The 21,866-nt window shown below is 34.0% G+C and overlaps 1 non-coding gene across 1 annotated transcript; it reads left to right on the top strand.

The window, feature by feature from the left end:
• Positions 1 to 20,359: 20,359 nt before the first annotated feature.
• Positions 20,360 to 20,467, top strand: LOC112764616 (small nucleolar RNA R71). The gene has a single exon (XR_003183261.1). It is a non-coding gene; the product is annotated as a small nucleolar RNA R71 (small nucleolar RNA).
• The last annotated feature ends 1,399 nt before the right edge of the window (positions 20,468 to 21,866 follow it).

The following is a 21,866-nucleotide window of genomic DNA, read 5'->3' as shown; positions in this document are numbered from 1 at the left end:
TAAGATTACTGTAAAAATTTGTATTTTAAATATTTTTATCTCTTTGAATTAATAAAATTTAATTCTCTAATTTTTTTATTAATAATTAATTTATTAGCTAATTATTCTTTAATTACGCAGGGTTTATATAGGTAACCTTGAGTTATTGATGTCTGATATTGATTGATGTTTTAGAGTTGTTAATTGATTTGGTTTCTACTAACATTATCCTCTCACTAAGTCTAATTAGTCAGTTGGTAAGGATTTGTGCATTGAGATCAATTACGCCTATTTGATTTTCTCCCGATGTCAAGGGTTGACTAGTAGGATTAACTCTTCATAATCGCCATGTTTGTAGATTGAGATCAATTATACCTATTTGACCTTAACTCTCAACCCTTGTCAAGATCCTTTTTGCATTTGAATTTCTCTTCCATTGCTTTAATTGCTTTCATTTTTAATTCCTTACATCGCTTCTTTAGTTTCTTCCTATTTACATTTCTTGCTTATTGCTTTTCACCCCTATTTTTTATAGCTAATGATATGCACACCGATTGCAATTTTGTGGGAGAACAACCTGGGATAAACACTTTCGGTTATTTATTTTGATTTGTGACAATCTTTTCTAAACTTTGATTTAGGATATTTGTCAATCTTGGACTATGCTTGCAATGATTTTCGAGGTTTACAACTTGTAAAATTCTATACCAATATCTAGCTCGTATTAGCTGTCCTCACGTGGTTCAACTCACTCCTTCTCGAGGGTATCTTCATGTTCTAAGATTAGTTGAAGCAATTTCTGAACAATCTCACTACAAAAAAATGCCTACCAAAAACATACCGTAACATATTCTTTATAATCCAAAATTCGAAGTAACCATAGCGAAACTACTTAGACTACTTTAACTCGTAATGCCCCTTGATTGAAGACCTTACTTCAAGAAATAAGGAGTTTAGCCACAAAAAAAATCGTGGCTAAACTCTAAAATAACTGTAGCAACTATATATTGGCCACGAAAGACTATTTGTGACTAATTGGGGGATTGCATTTTCAATTTGTCACGATTTTAGCGTTATTAGCCACAATTTTAAAAATCGTAGAGACCTTCAAAGAGCTTCAATTTATATATCATTGTCCACGCATAATGCCGTGGTTAAATAAAAATAATCAAATCGAAAAGTATAATTCTACCACACTTCATCCGTAGCTAATTTGTGCAGGCCGGATTTTTCAGCCACAATTTTTTTTGTAGCTAACTCTAGATAATTTAATCACACTATTTTCGTGGCTAACTCACTCTATTTTTCATATACAATATGTGGCTAATTTGTGCTAATTTGCTATAATCAAAAAATTTTATTAAACTAAAATTATATTTATATATATAACATTAATAACAAAAATCAAACTTTTTAAATATATAATATCTAACATTTTTTCATAAAAAATAATAATAATAATAATAATAATAATAATAATAATAATAATAATAATAATAATAATAATAATAATAATAATAATAATAATAATACAAGTCTAAACTTATATATAATAAAAAATAGAAAAAATTTTAACATAAATAAAATAAATTCTAATCTCTTCTGGAATAAATATATTTAAAATTTCAACTATTACTTATTAAATACACCAATTAAATGTCTGGCATATCACTAGATAAACTAGACACATTATCATTGTATTTTGATAACAAAAATTTGTACAGAACTGCCAACTGAATTTTGATTTCTTCATATCCATAGCTTTTTCTCTAAAGTTTCAACTAGCTTCTCTAAATTTATCACACGTCCTACATTTTCACATCAAAGACCTTTTCAATTTACAGCGTTGCTCTACGGGTCATTATACCCAGAAACCGTACCAACCCATCAAGTTCTATAATGTCTTTTTCATCATTTTTCAAATGCCAAACTTAAATTATCGTCCTTTGCCAATTGTGATTTCTCCCGTAGAATTGTCTACAACTTGAATACAAAATTGAATAAAAGAAATAAATTAAATATTAGAATTCAAAAAATTAGGTAAAAAAATTGAAATTTCATATACCTTTGACATTCACAACTAAAAGGTCATTATAATCTTTTCTAGTAGGTACAGTTAGTTGAGACTTATTTCGTCCAAACTTTCTGCAAATTCTTCCTTGTTGATATTCTTTGGTTATCGTAGTTCTGCTAAAAGGGCCTCTCCTTAATTATTACGGTTTTTTGTGAAAAAATCTGCTAAAAAAAACCAACAAATAACACCAAAATAAAAAAAATGGTATTTTGAGTTTGGAGGATATCCTATCATATCATATCATAGGTTTAATATAGTGTATATAGTGTGGTTAAAGAGAGTGCTTTTAGGTGCGGCAGAAAAGTAGGAGTCAAAAGACAACGTGAATGATGGGAAGTTATATTGGAAGTTGTGCTTGATTACTTTAACTTTTCACCAAAAGCTACCTCAAAAATTAAGCGCACATTAAAATTTTAAATTTTAAAAATTCAGCTTGGTCATTGTTGTTTAGATCGTCTTTTAATTTTTTTAAATCTTAAGAATATTTCTTTCTATTCTACTGTTTATTATCTACTAAATATATTTTAAATTATTTTATTTTTAATACAATAGTTATTTATTTATTTTTAATGGTCAAATATGATTAAAAATTTAAATTTAAATTTAAATTTTGAATCTGTGATATTTTTATCTTTAATTTTTATTATAATAATTGTTAGAAACAAAGGATTTATTTGTAATAATTGTTAGAAACAAAGGATCTAAACAACAGATTAAACTGGAAAAAGGATTTGTGTATTATTTAGTCTATTTGAGTTGTCTATTCAAGTTGTGTGAAATGATACAATATAGAAAGGTATTTATAGGGGTTAAGAGAATCGTAATAATAAAGACCTAATCTTCTATAATAAATATTCAGATATACTAAATAATACTAATTTATCCTAATTATATTCTAACATCCCCCTTAAACTCAAGTGACAATTTGAGTTTGAAACTTATTTAAAACAACGAAATAAAGAGAAAAAAATTGTATAAACTGATAAAACTGGTACAGACGGAACTACCGGAAGGAAGCGCAGATGGAACTGCTGCTTGTCTGAAGGAAGCACAGACAGAACTGCCGCTAGTCTGAAGGGAGCGCAACGGAACTGCCACTTGTGTGAAGGAAGCGCAGATCAAACAACCAGAAAGAAAGGCAGACGAAACTGCCACAAGAAAACATAGACGAAACTATCACGAGAAAACGCATACAGGACTGCGACGAGAGAATGCAGATGGAACTGCCACGAGAGAACGCAGACGGAACTACCACGAGAGAACGAAAACGAAACTGGCGAGAGAGAGCAAAAACTATATAATTTCTTCATGACAATAGTGTTCGATCATTCAAATTGAAAAAAACACAAGACACAGAAAACAGGCTAGTCGGCGAGGTGAAAAAGCATCAAAGGAGTGACAAAATGGAAAGAATGATGGCATAAAAAAATGCAAAAACTACGGTAATTTCACCACAAGAAAAATAACATATCCTCTTCAAGGAAGATATCATGGCTCTGATACCATGTTAGAAACAAGAGATTAAACTGGAAAAAGGATTTGTGTATTATTTAGTCTATTTGAGTTGTCTATTCAAGTTGTGTGAAATGATACAATATAGAAGGGTATTTATAGGGGTTAAGAGAATCATAATAATAAAGCGTAATCTCCTATAATAAAATTTAGATATACTAAATAATACTAATTAATCCTAATTATATTCTAACAATAACAATAAATAACCAAAAAACTACTTTAATAAATACATGACCCTCACAATCTGTCGTTTCATACAATTGATAGTTGATGATTCAAACAATGCATTATCATTTAATTATTTACCTATTAATCTATTATACACGAAACAATATAATAAGAGTTATACATTAAGTAAGTTTTGAAAATACTTTTACCTAAAAGATTTAATGTTTAATAAATTTTAATTATTAAATTAGCTACTAAAATTTTATTATATTAGACAAATTAATTATCACATAAATTTGTTATAAGAAATTTTACAAATTAATTTTTTTGTTACTTAATCAAATTGCAAACTTTTATATAAGTGACTCATAAATTAATTAGTATTACTTTTTTATAACTAAAAATAATTGTAAAATAATTAATTAGTGGAATATACCAATTAAATAATAGTATAAATAAAAAATTTAATTCATAATTTCACAAAATAATTTTTAAAAAGATAATTATGCATACAATAAGAGGACAATATTCACAAAAATATATAATGAGTACTAAACCATGTAAATATAGACTAAATTTTTTTAACTTATCCTCATTTTTTTAAATTCAAAAAATGATAAAATAATTTACTTTTAATAAAAACTGAAATTTTTTTTATACTTAAAAATTATTGAACTTTTTATTATCTATTCAAATTATATTATTTTAGCTAAATAAATTTTACATTTATAATTAACTCAAATATTAGAATATTATTTTTATTTTTATAATTTTTTATTTTATCTAAATTTATTTTTTATATTTTTAGATTTAATTTCATAAATATATGTCAATATCAAAATATTTAAAAATGATACTATACATTAATAAATTTATTTAAAAAATTTATTTATTTAAGACAGGATAGTCATGACACGTAAGTAAGAAATATTGTTTGTGGTAAAAGGTTAAATTTTAGCCACTGTGACAATATTTCGTGATAAATAAAAGACACGCTCATTTATTTTTATTTATCACGATTTAATGTTCGTAGTTAAAATTTGGTGACTAAACTCTGTTTTTGTGGTAGTGGCTCCCATTCCAATCCATGCTCATAATTCTGATAAAATAGATTTGAGAAGGAACTCCTTAACAAAAGAATCTCACCAAAAGGTCCACCTACACTATAAACAAAATTCAAGATCATGCATATAACTGTATCGAGTAAGAAGAGTGATGAAAAGTACTAAAGGGCGGACTAGGGACGGATCTAGAAGGGGACGAGTAGTGGTCTCGGCCTCTCAAATTTTAAGAATCTATATTTATATATAAGATGTGTTTAAAAAATAAAAAATATTATGTAATTTAATAGTTTTATAAGTATTATTTTTTATTATGTGATAAATTTATGTCTTAACTATTTAATTCACTAATATTTTTTACTTAACTAATTTAATATTATATCTTCAAGTCTTTGTACTTTCTAAAGTAGTTTTTATATAATAATCTCTATATTTATTTTTTATATTATTATATTTAATATTTATATTATTATATTAATAATGACTTACGTAGTTATATTTTGGTAATCACATTATGTACTTTAAATATTATTTTCTTGTAAAAAATACTCAATTTTTTTTTTAAATTTACGTTATTAAAAAAATTATAAAGATATCTTATATCTTGTATTCTATAAGGATACTGTGTCTTTTAAATAATTAATAATTTATAATTTATTTTTAAATTTTTGAAAGAATTAATTTTATTTAATAAGATATGTGATAATTTTTAACTAAACACGCTATAAATTATTGGTATTTTATAATTTTATAATGCACTATTAATATTGTTATATTTTTTTATGTAATTATCATATTAAAAATAAAATTATAAAAAAATATAATATATATATATATATATATATTGATAATTCTTTCAAAAAAATTAATTCTAATAACTATATGTTAATTATTTTTATAGAATGAAAAAAGGTGAAGTCTACCATACCCTCTTTAAAATAAAGGGTAAATTACCCCTTATGACATATACGGTGATTATCATAAATTATCCTTCCATCAGAGTTTCAAGATTCACCTTATCTTCTCTTTTCTTTTCAATTGATGCTATGTTTCTCTTAAAATTTAATAACAATATCATTATATTTTTGAAAATCTTTACATATAGTACCAAAAATATTGCTTGACAAGACAGATTTTCCTACTGCAGTAGAATTGAGGGATGAAGTAGCGTTTACAAGATTATTACTATTTGGACCATTGTCGCTACCGTCTTGAGTGAATCCAGAATCATTTGATAAATTGGGGTCACGATGAGAGTAGCAACTACCATGACAGCGTTGTATTGATGTTCCCTTATTTGCATTCTACCGCGATCCATTAGTATGAAAATAAGTGATCGAAGTGACTTAAATTTTAGTTTGTCTTCACGGTTGGAATCATCATCAACCGATGCACCACGTTTTGCTTTAACTTTCAATAATGTTTTTATAATCGTTGGCAAAGTATGAGCTTCAGCTAAATCTAATCACTGTATATGTTGCGAAGGATAATTTATCCTTTATTTTAAGGAGGGTAGAGTAGAATTCACCATGAAAAAATTATCTAAAATCCAGTCCTTCCATATTAGAATTTTTGGATTCGTGCCTACTAAAGGCTAAATACAATAGCCATGACTACTTTCGAAAATTATCTTCCAAGGATGTTAGCTCAAGGTGCAACCGATATCCATCCAAAGAAATATGGAACACCTTCTACATACTTCAAAGTGTCTCACTTTTTCAATTATACAATGAGATTTGCAAGGCAGGGTGATTCCCTTACTCATCACCCTTGCACTCAAGGGTCTCTTTAGACACACGGTTATTCTATAAATACCATCAAGAAAATTGGCATGATGTAAAAGCCTATAAATACTTTCTAAAATGGGTCGAGTAAGGATGCACGAGCGGAAAATTCCAATAATACGCATTGCAAAGCGAAGAATAAGAAGTAAACCTAGAAGAAACATCAAGTCCAATAGTAGAACCCAAATTGATTGGTTATAAATGTATTTATTTTCTAAATTCTAAGTCATGTTCTTCTGCTTCTCATGAAATATCACTTGGCTTTGTATTTTATCCTTCGAGTGTGATAATTGATAAATTGTATCGATTTTTCCTTTATTTTAGATACAATTAGTTTTGATGTGCCCATAATATGTTTTGTTTGAGTTTTGTATCGAAATATAAGCACACAATTAAAGTAAAATGCATTACAAAGAGCTATAGTGATTGGGTTGGAGCAAATTTGGAGCTATGAAAAGGAAAATTCAAGATCTACAAGTTTCATGTTGATTATATTATCCAGTTCACAAGAATTTTAGGTGAAATTCTTTGGAGCTATTTTACTAGTGCCATGAATGTTTCTAATGATTTTAAACCTTGACCTCTTCGTAATAATTGAATCATAATTCGAACTATGAAGGTCCAATTCAAGTAACTCTAATTGCATTTGAACAACAAGACAAAGATATAATACCAAGAAAAAAACGAACGCAAACAATAGTTACAAAATCGCGGGTGTGATAAAACATTTTGGGTAAGGGTGTTCACGGGTTCGGATAACCTAATTACTCATCCGAACTTGAACCGAACCAATTAAATTGGTTCTGAAACCAATAGATAATCGAGTAGAATTCGAATTGAACCGATGACACTCTCTGTTAATTGGTTTGGATAATGGTTCTGGGGGTGTGAAACACAAACTAACCCATAAACCTGAATCCTTTATTAATTAAATTAAAAAATATAAATTTAATATATATATATATATATATATATATATATATATATAACTTTTAGTGAGATCATTAACCTAACCTTAAAATCATTGCAGCCTCCCCACCCATCCCCATTGTATTTCTCTCCCTAAAGAATCCTAGAAGAGCTTCTTCACCGTTACTCACCCTAGCAAATTGGCGGCGGCTTCTTCACGATGACGGCAGAAGGTTGAGGGCACTCTGCAGCAAGCCAGGAACACTGTCGTCATCTTCGTTAGTGTTCATAACCTAAACCCGAGCTTTAAGGCCAGGGCGGCAAAGCATCAGGGGACCTACTTCAAAGACGGCTTTCTCACTCCCACCGATCTCTTCCTAAAGAGCTCGGAGGACCACCCGAAGGCCCAAAAAGGCCCAAACCAGCAAGGCCACCGCCTACTAGAAGGTGGTTGCCAAAAGATATGATCTAACCCACAAGAAAGATAAGATAAGAATCTTTTTCCCCAAAGAAGATCACCAAAAACCACTATAAATGCACTGGAATCCCCAGATATAACTCATATTCCAATTCTGCTAAAAGCCTGCCTAAAACCCATGCTAACTTAAGCATCGGAGTCTCTTGCAGGTACCACGACCCAACCACACGAGGAGCTCGAATAATGTGGCACCTCAACATCTGAAGGTCGGAAGCTGACACCCGGAGGCAACCCAAATCTCACGTTCGGTCTGAATTCCACGTTTCAGGTAATCCTCGGAACAGTCAGTGTCGTCTTCTCCCGTAGTGTCGTCATCTCTGTCAGCATCGTCCTCGTCAGCAACATTGTCTACTCGTCAATAACATCGTCTCCTCCATATGTGGCAGTCGTCTTCTCCAATCAGGTAAGGATCTATTTTTTTGAGGTTAAGTGTTAATTTCTTGTTGTTCAAATTTTACTCTGTTCAATTTTGTAGAGGTATGTGTTGTTAGATGTAGGGGTGTTCATGGATCGGATTCGATCTGCATATCTGCGGTGTTTATCCGAATCTGATCCGAAAATTACGGATATGGATCCGATCCGCAAGGCTTTCGGATCGGATCGGATTGGATCCGCACACTAATCGGATCGGATTGTGGATTTTGTGTTGCTATCAGCATATCCGCGTATCCGCAAAAATAAAGAAATAAATAATTAAATATTCTTTTTATGTTTTATTTCAACTAATAATTATCATATATGTTGTATTATTTTAATTTATTATTTAAGAAAAATATGTTTAATATTATTTTAAGAGTAAATATATTTAAAAGAATAGAAAAATGAATTTTATTGATATTTTTTAATAAAAATAAGTTCTTAAAAATATTTTGTGCTTTGCGGATATATCCGATATCTGATATCCGATCCGATCCGCAATATTTGCCGATCGGATCGGATCGGATCCAACCTTAAAAACTGCGGATATTAGATCTGATCCGATCCGATGATTTTAGTGCGATCGGATCGAAATTTTGGCCATATCTGATCCAATCCGATTTGCGTTCACCCCTAGTTAGATGTTAACTTTTTTTGTTCAATTTTTATTATCTGTTTAATTTTTTGTTGAAATTTTGAATTTTTAGTTCTTATTGAAACTCATGTTAGTCACAAATTTCTGAGTACTTGTAAAGTGTATAAAAAATTAAAAATTTTGAACGGTTGATAATTTTGATATGTGTTTTGCAACTTTAAAAATGGAAAAAACTAACCCTGTCTGTTATATGTTTATTATATTTATAGAATTTTTTAAATAAAATTTATGTTTTTTCAATTTTTTTATTTTTCGTTTTATCAAATACCTAATTAACCAAATTGAACCAACCTGTTCTTAATCAATTTAATTTGATTTAGATACACACAAAAAAATATAAAATTAAATTAATTTTAATTCAATTGGTTCGATTCTCATCTCACCACAAATTCGAAACAACCCAATTCATCGACACTCCTAATTTCGGGTGCAAAGATGGTCGCCCATGCAATGAAATCTCGCCCACGCAAGATGAGCCTCACGTGAAGAATTAATGTACGTAAGTCAAGTTTTGGGCCCTCTTTTGGACCCCCACTTGGCAGGAAGCAAGGGGTACAGGCTAGGAAATAAGAGAAAGACTAATTCATTTGCTAACAACTCATTAATTTTAGTTTTAGAAAAAGAAGCTCTTCATTCTCTCTAAGTTTTCTTCTTCCCTCTTAAAGTTTCATTTGTAGCTTTTTTTTCGTTGAATTTCTATATGCTATTTGTAATTTTCTGCAAGTCCTATAAATTTTACACTTTTTCCCGTCAATTTCAACAATTGGGTTCTTTCAACTTCTTGTGTTGAGGCAATATTATCATAGAAGCACATCTTCATTACTTCATGGATAGTTTGCCTCTTTGCCTTCTTATTCTTTCTTAATTTCTTTTATAATTGAAGTTTTGTTATTGTACAATTGTTTAGGATATTCTAAACGTTACTGAAACCAATTCATCATTTTTTTATTAAATAATAATTTATTTAATAGAACAGTTATAAAAAATCAATTTAAAAATTCATTCTAAATAATTTCAACATATCAAACAGTCGGAGGGTGAATGACAATTAACTATGTACTTTTCTTTGCCCGTGCTTTGCATACATTTTTTAACTTTTACCCCATCACTATGCATATAATCATTGATACACAACCAGTGCATAGTGTTATCAACAGCAAGCTAATAAATTCTACAAAGATACAAGCAACATCTTCAAGTATTTTGGGCCCAGCAACTCAATAATAGATAACATATACACAACACACTTCCACGCCTTTTTACTGTAGTAACCAGTAACATCTATATAATTTGTTGCTGACTTGCTGCCAATGGTTATATATCTAACTCTCTCACTATTAAAGAGTAAATTATTTTTTGGATTAATAGTCAAATTAGTCCCTCAAAGATAAAGCATTCTTTAAATTTATTCCTCAAAAATTTTTTCAATCAAATTAGTTCTTCAAAAATTATTACGAATTAATCATATTTGTCCTCCAATCACTCCATTGACAATTTTCTTCAAAAATTGATGTTGTAAAACGTTAATTGATAACATATATAATACTTAATATGTCTAATTGGATATTGACCAAATATATTTATGAAAATTTATTAATTTAGTCATTTTTTCAATTACAAAAATCTTATATCTAATATGATCTAGTGATTAAATTTATAGATTTTTGTAAACATATTTAGTCAATGTCTAATTGAACATGTTATGTGGCATGTAGGCTATCATTTAACATTTTACATCATCAATCATTGACAAAAATTATGAGTGGAGTAACTGATTTTAATCTTTGAAAGACCAATTTGATTGAAAAAATCTTTGTCATTGAAATAAGTTGACTTATCATAACTAATTGGTAATCTTTGAAAGACCAATTTGATTGAAAAAATCTTTTAAAACTGAATTTAAAAAATGTTTTATCTTTTAAGGACTAATTTAAATATTAACCTATTATTTTTTTATTACATATTATATTATTATTAATTGAAATAAGTTGACTTATCATAACTAATTTTAATCCTTCATCTATTTGAATTTTAATAGCTTAACTAATTAATAATCATGGTATAATTTTTTTTAATTTATAAAAATTATTAGAGAAATCCTATTTTCTAAAAAAAATGTAAGCATTTTGAACCTTTTAGTAACTGGATATTATATCTAGCAATTAACATGCAAAACTTGTGAAAGGAAAAAACTAGAAAGGAAAAAGATTAATCTCCTTTTAAAAAATGGAAGTAGATAGTGAGATGAATTGTGTTACATACTAACAAAGAAGAATTATAATTTTAATTAGAAAATTTTCGGGCAATGTAGAGAACACAATCTTAAAAATATGGTACAGAAGGAAAGTAAAGAGTCATATGCTACACTGCAATCATAACAATTAATTTAAACTTGAAAATTTTTTAGAATATGTTTTAGTGCTTGTAAGAAATTTTTTTAGATGTTTCAGTGCTTGTAATGCTAATAAATAAGGATTGCGGAATTAGGTGATTATGGTGTTAAAAAATATGACTATTCAAGTTTATATATATATAACTCTGCCTATGTTCTACTTGTGATACATAGTCAGTTCTAAATCCAGATAAAGGAGGAGGATTAGATTTTTGATAGCCAACATAAAAATTTAGTCAAATTTTTATGACATGAATCAAAGATGTTATTGCGCTAAAACTAGGTCATTACCCAGAAGCAATGCGCTGTATAACTCGTGTACAGTGTCAAATGAGCAAGAATCGTTGCATCCGTCCCTGGGTATAGTGTTAAATGAGTAAGAATTCCCACACTTTTGTGAACGGACGAGGATAAATAAACTAGTTCACAAAGAAAAAGGTAAAGATCGAAGCGACAGAAGGTTCCCGCATCAATTCCTTGTTCCCTACTTTCAAGAGCTTTCTTCTTGCAAGTCTACTTGTACTTTATTTTGATATTTGAATTGGTGGAATTCATGAATTATCATGCTATGTGAACCCTACATGCTTATATATGTTCTTAGAGATTGATTCATTTTTAACCAAGTAGGTAGAAACATTTTGCATTTAGTTGCATTCATGTAGATAGATTGCATTAAATAAATGTTCATACCCCCCTTTTCTTGTCCTTCTTTATTCTTAGCATGAGGACATGCTTGGTTTAAGTGTGGGGAGATTTGATAGACCCTAATTTTATGGTTTATGTTGTGTTGAATTTAGGGAATTTTATCAACTTATCTCACATTTATTCACTAAAATAGCATGATTTTGTAAACTCTCCCTAATTTGTGCTTAAGAGTAAAAACATGCTTTTTAGGCTTTAAAATAGCTAATTTTAATTCACTTTAATTCTATTTGCTGCCTTGATATGTCTGCTGAGTGATTTTAGGTTCATAAGGCAAGTATTGGATAAAAGAAGTGAAGAGAAAAGCATGCAAAGTGGAGAATTCATGAAAAAACAAGAATTTGGAGTGCATATATCGATGAGCACGCGTGAATATGAAGTCACTAGGCGATGCGTACGCGTGACATGATGCGTACGTGCGAGAAGAAAAAGCCAAACGACGCGTACGCGTGGCCCTTGCGTACACGTCACAACAGGCATGAGACCTCATTAAAGTGAAAATGTTGGGGGAGATTTCTGAGCTGTCCAGGCCCAAATCCAACTCATTCCTAAGGCTATTTCATGTAGAATTCAAGCTTGGACAAAGGGGGAGCAATTAGTTTTAGGTTAGCATCATGTAGGTTAGTTTTCTAGAGATAGAAGCTCCTTCTTCTCTCTAGAATTAGGGTTCTTAGGGTTATTCTCATCTTAGATCCAGGTTTAATTTTTTGTTTTCATCTTGTTTCTTTTATAATTTCTTATTCCTACATCTTTGTTCTTCTTAGTTCTCTTGTTAATTTCCCTTTTTATGTCCTTTTAGTTTATTGATGAACTCTTGTTGGATTTGGTTTCCTTTAATGCAATTGATGTTTCTTTTATGTCCTTATGGTTAATTGCTTTGTTTATTGTTGATTCCTTGCATTGGATAGTTGCAGATTTTACTATTTCTTGCCATTTACCATGCTTTCCTTTTATGCCTTCCAATGGTTGGATGTTAGAGTAGATCTTTGAGTATTCTTGACTTGGAAAGAGGAATTAGGCAATCTTAAGTCATGAATACCCAACTCATATTGGTGATCTAGAGTTGTTAGTTAATATTGTTTCTATTGACTCTAATCTCTTGCTAATTCAATTAGTAAGTTAATTAGGACTTTTAGATTGAGATTAACTAGTCTTATTTGACTTTCTCTCGTGTGAAGATAATATTGTACCTTCTTCCATGTTGGAGATGACGAAATAGGATAAATTCTTGTTAATTATTGTTATGAGTAGTGACTATGATAGAAAGCGTATGTTCTCAATTCTTGCCATGAATGTCTCTCTTTATTACTTGCTTCCTTTAATTGTTTGTTTTACTTTTCTTGTCATTTATTTTCTTGTCCTTTTACAAAATCAAATGTCCCTTGCTCCTTCATAGCCAATAATTGATCACTTTATTGCAATTCCTTGTGAGACGATCCGAGGTTTGAATACTTTGGTTAATTTTCATTGGGGTATGTACTTGTGATAACCAACATTAAAACTTTGATTTGAGCATGACTTGTCAGTTGGAAACTATACTTGCAACGAAGTTATTTCCTCTAATCGAGAAGAAATTATTAGTCGACGGTTATTCTCTATCAACATGGAACATAAGCACTCTAACAAGAAAATTTATGGAGGTGGTGGATACTATGACAAGGAGGAAGATTAACATCATGTGCCTACAAGAAATAAAATGGGTTGGTGCAAAGGCTAGGGAGTTGGATACTTTCGGGTTCAAACTTTGGTATACAGGAAAGGTGAAGAATAGGAATAGGGTAGGTATTATCGTGAATAAATAGTTGAAGAAGGACGTAGTGGATGTCAAGAGGATAGGAGATCGGATCATCTCTATCAAACTTGTGGTGGAAAGAGGTACTTTTCATGTGATTAGCGCCTATTGGTGCACGAAATTGTGAACAATACTTTTTCACAACTCTCATAATCCCCGGTCATGAGCCCCAAAAACTTAGTGCGCTCAATACCATGGCATTACACAACTTCGCACAACTAACCAGCAAGTGCACTGGGTCGTCCAAGTAATAAACCTTACGCGAGTAAGGGTCGATCCCACGGAGATTGTTAGTATGAAGCAAGCTATGGTCATCTTGTAAATCTTAGTCAGGCAAACTCAAATGGATATGGTGATGAACGAAAATAACACAAAGGTAAAGATAGAGATACTTATGCAATTCATTGGTAGGAACTTCAGATAAGCGCATGAAGATGCCTTCCCTTCCGTCTCTCTGCTTTCCTACTATCTTCATCCAATCCTTCTTACTCCTTTCCATGGCAAGCTTGTGTAGGGTTTCACCGTTGTCAATGGCTACCTCCCATCCTCTCAGTGAAAACGATTGCAAATGCTCTGTCACAGCACGCGGAATTCATCTGTCGGTTCTCGTTCAGGCCGGAATAGAATCCAGTGATTCTTTTGCGTCTGTCACTAACGCCCCGCCTTCAGGAGTTTGAAGCACGTCACAGTCATTCAATCATTGAATCCTACTCAGAACACCACAGACAAGGTTAGACCTTCCGGATTCTCTTGAATGCCGCCATCAATTCTTGCCTATACCACGAAGACTCTGATCTCACGGAATGGCTGGCTCGTTTGTCAGGCGAGCACTCGGTTGTCAGGCGATCAACCATGCATCGTGTATCAGGAATCCAAGAGATAAACACTAGGGCCTTGTTGCTTTGTAGAACAAAGTGGTTGTCAGTCACTTTGTTCATAAGTGAGAATGATGATGAGTGTCACGGATCATCACATTCATCAAGTTGAAGAGCAAGTGATATCTTGGACAAAGAACAAGCGGAATTGAATAGAAGAACAATAGTAATTGCATTAATACTCGAGGTACAGCAGAGCTCCACACCTTAATCTATGGTGTGTAGAAACTCCACCGTTGAAAATACATAAGAACAAGGTCTAGGCATGGCCGAATGGCCAGCCTCCCAAAGTGGGTTCAATCATAAAAACATGATCAAAAGCTCTCTAATACAATAGTAAAAGGTCCTACTTATAGAAAACTAGTAGCCTAAGGTGTACAAAGATGAGTAAATGACATAAAAATCCACTTCCGGGCCCACTTGGTGTGTGCTTGGGCCGAGCAATGAAGCATTTTCGTGTAGAGACTTCTCTTGGAGTTAAACGCCAGCTTTTATGCCAGTTTGGGCGTTTAACTCCCAATTAGGTGCCAGTTCCGGCGTTTAACGCTGGAATTTCTGTAGGTGACTTTGAACGCCGGTTTGGGCCATCAAATTTTGGGTAAAGTATGGACTATCATATATTGCTGGAAAGCCCAGGATGTCTACTTTCCAACGCCGTTGAGAGCGCGCCAATTGGGCTTCTGTAGCTCCAGAAAATCCACTTCGAGTGCAGGGAGGTCAGAATCCAACAGCATCTGCAGTCCTTTTCAGTCTCTGAATCAGATTTTTGCTCAGAACCTTCAATTTCAGCCAGAAAATACATGAAATCACAGAAAAACACACAAACTCATAGTAAAGTCCAGAAAAGTGAATTTTAACTAAAAACTAATAAAAATATACTAAGAACTCAACTAAAACTACCAAAAACATACTAAAAACAATGCCAAAAAGTATACAAATTATCCGCTCATCACAACACCAAACTTAAATTGTTGCTTGTCCCCAAGCAACTGAAGATCAAATAAGATAAAAAGAAGAGAATATGCAATGAACTCCAAAAACATCTATGAAGATCAGTATTAATTAGATGAGCGGGGCTTTTAGCTTTTTGTCTCTGAATAGTTTTGGCATCTCACTCTATCCTTTGAAATTCAGAATGATTGGCTTCTTTGGGAACTCAGAATCCAGATAGTGTTATTGATTCTCCTAGTTAAGTATGATGATTCTTGAACACAGCTACTTATTGAGTCTTGGCCGTGGCCCAAAGCACTCTGTCTTCCAGTATTACCACCGGATACATACATGCCACAGACACATAATTGGGTGAACCTTTTCAGATTGTGACTCAGCTTTGCTAAAGTCCCCAATTAGAGGTGTCCAGGGTTCTTAAGCACACTCTTATTGCCTCGGATCACAACTTTATTTCTTTCTTTTTCTTTCTTTTTCTCTTTTTTTTTTCGGTTTCTCTTTTCTTTTTTTCGCTTGCTCCCCCTTTTTTTTTTTTTGCTTCAAGAATCATTTTCATGATTTTTCAGATCCTCAGTAACATGTCTCCTTTTTCATCATTCTTTCAAGAGCCAACATTCATGAACCACAAATTCAAAAGACATATGCACTGTTTAAGCATACATTCAGAGAACAAAAATATTGCCACCACATCAAAATAATTAAACTGTTATAAAATTCAAAATTCATGCAATTCTTCTCTTTTCAATTAAGCACGTTTTTATTCAAGAAAGGTGATGGATTCATAGGACATTCATAACTTTAAGGCATAGACACTAAGACACTAATGATCACAAGACACAAACATGGACAAACATAAGCATAAAACTCGAAAAACAGAAGAATAAAGAACAAGGAAATCAAGGAACGGGTCCACCTTAGTGATGGCGGCTCTTTCTTCCTCTTGAAGATCCTATGGAGTGCTTGAGCTCCTCAATATCTCTTCCTTGTCTTTGTTGCTCCTCTCTCATGATTCTTTGATCTTCTCTAATTTCATGGAGGAGAATGGAGTGTTCTTGGTGCTCCACCCTTAGTTGTCCCATGTTGGAACTCAACTCTCCTAGGGAGGTGTTAATTTGCTCCCAATAGTCTTGTGGAGGAAAGTGCATCCCTTGAGGTATCTCAGGGATCTCATGATGAGAGGGGTCTCTTGTTTGCTCCATCCTTTTCTTGGTAATGGGCTTATCCTCATCAATGGGGATGTCTCCCTCTATGTCAACTCCAACTGAATAACAGAGGTGACAAATGAGATGAGGAAAGGCTAACCTTGCTAAGGTAGAAGACTTGTCCGCCACCTTATAGAGTTCTTGGGCTATAACCTCATGAACTTCCACTTCTTCTCCATTCATGATGCAATGGATCATGATGGCTCGGTCTAATAGTAACTTCGGACCGGTTGCTAGTGGGGATGATTGAGCGTTGGATAAACTCCAACCATCCTCTAGCCACGGGCTTGAGGTCATGCCTTCTCAATTGAACCGACTTGCCTCTTGAATCTCTCTTCCATTGTGCGCCCTCTTCACATATGACTGTGAGGACTTGGTCCAACCTTTGATCAAAGTTGACCCTTCTTGTGTAAGGATGTTCATCTCCTTGCATCATAGGCAAGTTGAATGCTAACCTTACATTTTTCGGACTAAAATCCAAGTATTTCCCCCGAACCATAGTAAGATAATTCTTTGGATCCGGGTTCACACTTTGATCATGGTTCTTTGTGATCCATGCATTGGCATAGAACTCTTGAACCATCAAGATTCCGACTTGTTGAATGGGGTTGGTAAGTACTTCCCAACCTCTTCTTCGGATCTCATGGCGGATCTCCGGATATTCACCCTTTTTGAGTGAAAAGGGGACCTCGGGGATCACCTTTTTCAAGGCCACAACTTCATAGAAGTGGTCTTGATGCACCCTTGAGATGAATCTATCCATCTCCCATGACTCGGAGGTGGAAGCTTTTGCCTTCCCTTTCCTCTTTCTAGAGGTTTCTCCGGCCTTGGATGCCATAATGGTTATGGAAAAACGAAAAAGCAACGCTTTTACCACACCAAACTTAAAATGTTTGCTCGTCCTCGAGCAAAAGAAGAAAGAAGAGAGTAGAAGAAGAAGAAAGGAGGAAGAAGGGAATGGTGGTGTATTCGGCCAAAGAGGGTGAGAAGTGGTGTTTAGGTTGTGTGAAAATGAAGGGTTGAAGAAGGGTTTATATAGGAGAGAGGGGGGTGATGGTTCGGCCATTATGGGTGGGTTTGGGAGGGAAAGTGGTTTGAATTTGAAGGGTGAGGTTGGTGGGGTTTTATGAAGGATGGATGTGAGTGGTGAAGAGAAAGATGGGATTTGATAGGTGAAGGGTTTTTTTGAGGAAGAGGTGTTGAGGTGATTGGTGAATGGGGGAAGAAGAGAGAGAGTGGTGGGGGTTGGTAGGGATCCTGTGGGGTCCACAGATCCTGAGGTGTCAAGGAAAAGTCATCCCTGCACCAAATGGCATCAAAATTCACATTTTGAGTCATTTCTGGCGTTAAACGCCGGGCTGGTGCCCATTTCTGGCGTTTAACGCCAGCTTCTTGCCCTTTTCTGGCGTTTAACGCCAGTCTGGTGCCCCTTTCTGGCGTTAAACGCCCAGAATGGTGCCAGACTGGGCGTTAAACGCCCAACTGCTAGGCTTACTGGCGTTTAAACGCCAGCAACATCTTCCTCCAGGGTGTGCTGTTTTTCTTCCTGTTTTTCATTCTGTTTTTGCTTTTTTCATTAATTTTGTGACTTCTTATGATCATCAACCTACAAAAAAAAAACATAAAATAACAAAGGGAAATAGATAAAATATAACATTGGGTTGCCTCCCAACAAGCGCTTCTTTAATGTCAGTAGCTTGACAGGGGGCTCTCATGGAGCCTCACAGATACTCAGAGCAATGTTGGAACCTCCCAACACCAAACTTAGAGTTTGAATGTGGGGGTTCAACACCAAACTTAGAGTTTGGTTGTGGCCTCCCAACACCAAACTTAGAGTTTGACTGTGGGGGCTCTGTTTGTCTCTGATTTGAGAGAAGCTCTTCAGGCTTCCTCTCCATGGTGATAGAGGGATATCCTTGAGCTTTAAACACAAAGGATTCTTCATTCACTTGAATGAACAGTTCACCTCTATCAACATCAATCACAGCCTTTGCTGTGGCTAGGAAGGGTCTGCCAAGGATGATGTTTTCATCCATGCACTTCCCAGTCTCTAGGACTATGAAATCAGTAGGGATGTAATGGTCTTCAATCTTCACCAAAACATTCTCTACAAGTCCATAAGCTTGTTTTCTTGAGTTGTCTGCCATCTCTAATGAGATTCTTGCAGCTTGTACCTCAAAGATCCCTAGCTTCTTCATCACTGAGAAAGGCATGAGGTTTACACTTGACCCTAAGTCACATAGAGCCTTCTTGAAGGTCATGGTGCCTATGGTACAAGGTATGGAAAACTTCCCAGGGTCTTGTCTCTTTTGAGGTAATTTCTGCCTAGACAAGTCATCCAGTTCTTTGGTGAGCAAAGGGGGTTCATCCTCCCAAGTCTCATTTCCAAATAACTTGTCATTTAGCTTCATGATTGCTCCAAGGTATTTAGCAACTTGCTCTTCAGTGACATACTCATCCTCTTCAGAGGAAGAATACTCATCAGAGCTCATGAATGGCAGAAGTAAGTCCAATGGAATCTCTATGGTCTCATTTTGAGCCTCAGATTCCCATGGTTCCTCATTAGGGAACTCATTGGAGTTCAGTGCACGCCCATTGAGGTCTTCCTCAGTGGCGTTCACTTCCTCTCCTTCCTCTCCAAATTCGGCCATGTTGATGGCCTTGCACTCTCCTTTTGGATTTTCTTCTGTATTGCTTGGGAGAGTACTAGGAGGGAGTTCAGTGATTTTCTTGCTCAGCTGACCCACTTGTCCTTCCAAATTTCTAATGGAGGATCTTGTTTCAGTCATGAAACTTTGAGTGGTTTTGATCAGATCAGAGACCATGGTTACTAAGTCAGAGGGGTTCTGTTTAGCATTCTCTGTCTGTTGCTGAGAAGATGATGGAAAAGGCTTGCCATTGCTAAACCTGTTTCTTCCACCATTATTGTTGAAACCTTGTTGAGGTCTCTCTTGATTCTTCCATGAGAAATTTGGGTGATTTCTCCATGAAGAATTATAGGTGTTTCCATAGGGTTCTCCTAGGTAATTCATCTCTTCCATTGAAGGGTTCTCAGGATCATAAGCTTCTTCCTCAGATGAAGCATCCTTAGTACTGCTTGGTGCATTTTGCATTCCAGACAGACTTTGAGAAATCAAATTGACTTGTTGAGTCAATATCTTGTTCTTGAGCCAAAATGGCATTCAGAGCATCAATCTCAAGAACTCCTTTCTTCTGACTAGTCCCATTGTTCACAGGATTCCTTTCAGAAGTGTACATGAATTGGTTATTTGCAACCATTTCAATGCGCTCTTGAGCTTCTGCAGGCGTCTTCTTCAAATGAAGAGATCCTCCAGCAGAGCTATCCAAGGACATCTTAGATAGTTCAGAGAGACCATCATAGAAAATACCTATGATGCTCCATTCAGAAAGCATGTCAGAGGGACATTTTCTGATTAATTGTTTGTATCTTTCCCAAGCTTCATAGAGGGATTCTCCTTCCTTCTGTCTGAAGGTTTGGACTTCCACTCTAAGCTTACTCAATTTTTGAGGTGGAAAGAACTTTGCCAAGAAGGCATTGACTAGCTTTTCCCATGAGTCCAGGCTTTCTTTTGGTTGTGAGTCCAACCATGTCCTAGCTCTGTCTCTTACAGCAAAAGGGAATAGCATAAGTCTATAGACCTCAGGGTCTACCCCATTAGTCTTGACAGTGTCACAGATTTGCAAGAATTCGGCTAAGAACTGATGAGGATCTTCCAATGGAAGTCCATGGAACTTGCAATTCTGTTGCATTAGAGAAACTAATTGAGGCTTAAGCTCAAAGTTGTTTGCTCCAATGGCAGGGATAGAGATGCTTCTCCCATAGAAATCGGGAGTAGGTGCAGTAAAGTCACCCAGCACCTTCCTTGCATTGTTGGCATTGTTGTTGTTTTCGGCTGCCATGTGTTCTTCTTCCTTGAAGAATTCGGTCAGGTCCTCTAAAGAGAATTGTGCTTTGGCTTCTCTTAGCTTTCGCTTCAAGGTCCTTTCAGGTTCAGGGTCAGCTTCAACAAGAATGCCTTTGTCTCTGCTCCTGCTCATATGAAAGAGAAGGGAACAAGAAAATGTAGAATCCTCTATGTCACAGTATAGAGATTCCTTGAGGTGTCAGAGGAAAAGAAAAGTAGAAGACAGAAGTAGAAAATTCGAACTTATCAAAGAAGATGGAGTTCGAATTTTGCATTAAGGGATAGTGTTAGTCCATAAATAGAAGGATGTGAGAAGAAGGGAAGTGATTTTCGAAAATTAATTAAAAAGATTTTGAAAACATTTGATTGATAAGATATGATTTGAAAAAGATTTGATTTTGAAAAACTTTGAAAACTTGAAAAAAAATTGATTTGAAAACAAAATCTTCCCCCTTGTGCCATCCTGGCGTTAAACGCCCAGAATGGTGCACATTCTGGCATTTAACGCCCAAAACTATACCCTTTTGGGCGTTAAACGCCCAACCAGGTACCCTGGCTGGCGTTTAAACGCCAGTCTGTCCTTCTTCACTGGGCGTATTGAACGCCCAGCTTTTTTTGTGCAATTCCTCTGCTGTATGTTCTGAATCTTTAATTCTCTGTATTATTGACTTGAAAAGACACAAATTAAAAATATTTTTGGATTTTTAATAATAGGGAATAATCAAAATGCAACTAAAATCAAATAACAATGCATGCAAGACACCAAACTTAGCAGTTTGTATACTATTGACACTAACAAAATGAGAATGCACATGATAAACAACAAAACACTCAAGTCAATAGAAATTAAGGATCAAAACAAGGAAATCATCAAGAACAACTTGAAGATTAATGAAGACACATGCATGAATTCGAAAAATGCAAGAAGAACAAAAAAAACATGCAATTGACACCAAACTTAAAATAAGACACTAGACTCAAACAAGAAA

Source organism: Arachis hypogaea, chromosome 2 (assembly GCF_003086295.3).
Source record: "Arachis hypogaea cultivar Tifrunner chromosome 2, arahy.Tifrunner.gnm2.J5K5, whole genome shotgun sequence".
NCBI lineage: Eukaryota > Viridiplantae > Streptophyta > Magnoliopsida > Fabales > Fabaceae > Arachis > Arachis hypogaea.
The sequence above is the reverse complement of the archived record's forward strand: the minus strand, read 5'-3'. Positions and strand labels throughout refer to the sequence as shown.